At 33.1% G+C, this 2,794-nt stretch overlaps 1 pseudogene; it reads left to right on the top strand.

Annotated features, from left to right (window-relative positions):
- The first annotated feature begins 2,305 nt into the window (after positions 1–2,305).
- On the top strand, positions 2,306–2,396 carry LOC124082315 (small nucleolar RNA U3; annotated as a pseudogene).
- The last annotated feature ends 398 nt before the right edge of the window (positions 2,397–2,794 follow it).

Raw genomic sequence — 2,794 nt, 5'->3', positions numbered from 1 at the left:
ATCTTTCACCTCTTTTGTTAGGTTGATTCCCAAGTATTTTATTTTTTTTGAGGATATTGTGAATGGAGTGTTTTTCCTCATTTCCGTTTCAGAAGTTTTGTCGCTGATATACAGAAATGCCTTTGATTTATGCATGTTGATTTTATATCCTGCCACTTTGCTGAATTCATTTATTAGTTCTAGTAGTTTTTTTGTAGACCCTTTTAGGTCTTCTAGGTATAGAATCATGTCATCTGCAAATAGTGATAATTTAAGTTCTTCCTTTCCTATTTTTATGCCTTTAATTTCTTTCGTCTGTCTAATTGCTCTGGCCAGTGTTTCGAGAACTATATTGAATAGAAGTGGTGATAGAGGGCATCCCTGTCTTGTTCCAGATTTTAGGGGGAATGCCTTCAATTTTTCTCCATTGAGAATGATGCTAGCCTGAGGCTTAGCATAGATAGCTTTTACAATGTCGAGGTAAGTTCCTGTTATCCCTAGTTTTTCTAATGTTTTGAACATAAAGGGATGCTGTACTTTGTCGAATGCTTTTTCTGCGTCTATTGAGATGATCATATGGTTCTTATTTTTAAGTCTATTGATGTGGTGAATAACATTTATTGATTTCCGTATATTGAACCATCCTTGCATCCCAGGGATGAATCCTACTTGATCATGGTGCACAATTTTTTTGATGTGCCTTTGTATCCGATTCGCCAGAATTTTATTGAGGATTTTTGCATCTAGGTTCATCAGAGATATTGGTCTGTAGTTTTCTTTCTTTGAGGTGTCTTTGTCTTGTTTCGGAATCAGGGTGATGTTGGCCTCATAGAATGAATTTGGCAGAGCTCCTTCTTTTTCTGTTTCCTGAAATAACTTGAAAAGTATTGGTATTAATTCTTCCTTAAAGGTTTTGTAAAACTCCGCTGTATACCCATCCGGTCCTGGGCTTTTCTTGGTTGGAAGTCTTTTGATTGCTTCTTCTATTTCATCTATTGTTATTGGTCTGTTTAAGTTGTGAGTATCCTCCTGACTCAGTCTGGGCAAATCATATGACTTAAGGAATTTATCGATGTCTTCACTATCTTCTATTTTATTGGAATATAGGTTTTCAAAATAATTTCTAATTGTCTTCTGTATTTCTGTAGTGTCTGTTGTGATATTGCCTTTTTCATCCCGTATGTTAGTGATTTGAGTTCTCTCTCTTCTTCTCTTCGTTAGCATGGCTAAGGGTCTGTCAATCTTATTTATTTTTTCAAAGAACCAACTTTTAGTTTTGTTAATTTTTTCAATAGTTTCTTTTGTTTCAATTTCGTTGATTTCCGCTCTGATTTTAATTATTTCTTGCCTTCTGCTACATTTGCTGTTGTTTTGCTCTTCCTTTTCTAGGGCTTTGAGATGAAGTGTGAGCTCATTTATTTGTTGGTTTTTTCTTTTTTTGAGGAATGACCTCCAAGCGATGAATTTCCCTCTTAAAACTGCTTTCATTGTGTCCCATAGGTTCTGATAGGTTGTGTCTGTATTTTCATTTATCTCTAAGAATTTTTTGATTTCTTCCTTTATGTCTTCTGTAACCCATTGATCATTCAGTAACATATTGTTCATTTTCCATGTGATGTAGGATTTTTCTTTCCGTCTTTTATCATTGATTTCCAGTTTCATTCCATTATGATCAGATAAAATGCATGGTATTATCTCCACCCCTGTATATTTACTGAGGGTTGCCCTATGGCATAATATATGGTCTATTTTTGAGGAGGATCCATGTGCTGCTGAGAAAAAAGTATATCCTCTTGATGATGGTTGATATATTCTATATATGTCAGTTAAGTCTAGGTTGTTGATTGTGAAATTGAGTTCTATAGTTTCTTTATTGAGCTTTTGTTTGGAGGATCTGTCCAATTGTGAGAGAGGTGTGTTGAAGTCACCCATAATTATTGTGTTGTGGTCTATTTGATTCTTGAACTTGAGGAGAATTTGTTTTATGAATGTCGCAGCACCATTATTTGGTGCATAAATATTGATAATTGTTATGTCTTGTTGGTGAATGGTTCCTTTTAACAGTATATAATGTCCTTCCTTATCCCTTTTGATTAATTTAGTCTTGAAGTCAATTTTATTCGATATGAGGATGGCCACCCCTGCTTGCTTACGAGGACCGTGTGCATGGTATATTTTTTCCCAACCTTTCACCTTCAGCCTGTGTATGTCTTTTCCAATCAGATGTGTCTCCTGGAGGCAGCATATTGTTGGGTTTGTTTTTTTAATCCATGTTACCAGCCTATGTCGCTTTATTGGAGAGTTTAAGCCATTAATGTTTAGAGTTAAGACTATACTTTCAGGGATCATTTCTATAGTATGTTTTTTAATTATTTTTGTTTAATATTTAAATGCCCCTGTAAGAAGAGGATATTGCCTTTTTTCCCCTTTTTATTGTTACTCCTTCCCTCTTCTCTCATGTTTAAAATTTGAATGTACAATTACTCACAGGTTTTAAAAGTCTTAATTATAATTTTTATACTTTATGTACAATTTGATTAAAAATTTTGGAAAGCAGTAACATTTATGACATTATTTCTCTCTTAGTTCATTAAAGAGGTAAAATACAATTGACAGTTTACTTATGTCAAATATCAATTGTGTTTCTGTATTAAATACTACCTCTTTAGAGTGCATGGTGAAAAATAAAATCAATATATAATATTTTAATACCATAGTTAGTCAATAATATTTAGCTAAATATTTATTTTTCAGTTATTCATTAGTATTGTCTTTAGAGTTTTACTAAATTCAAAAAATTATTAGTAAGATTGAA

Source organism: Marmota monax, unplaced genomic scaffold (assembly GCF_021218885.2).
Source record: "Marmota monax isolate L192 unplaced genomic scaffold, Marmota_monax_Labrador192_F-V1.1 WCK01_AAM20220418_F8-fsc00132, whole genome shotgun sequence".
NCBI classification, from domain to species: Eukaryota; Metazoa; Chordata; class Mammalia; order Rodentia; family Sciuridae; genus Marmota; species Marmota monax.
The sequence above is the reverse complement of the archived record's forward strand: the minus strand, read 5'-3'. Positions and strand labels throughout refer to the sequence as shown.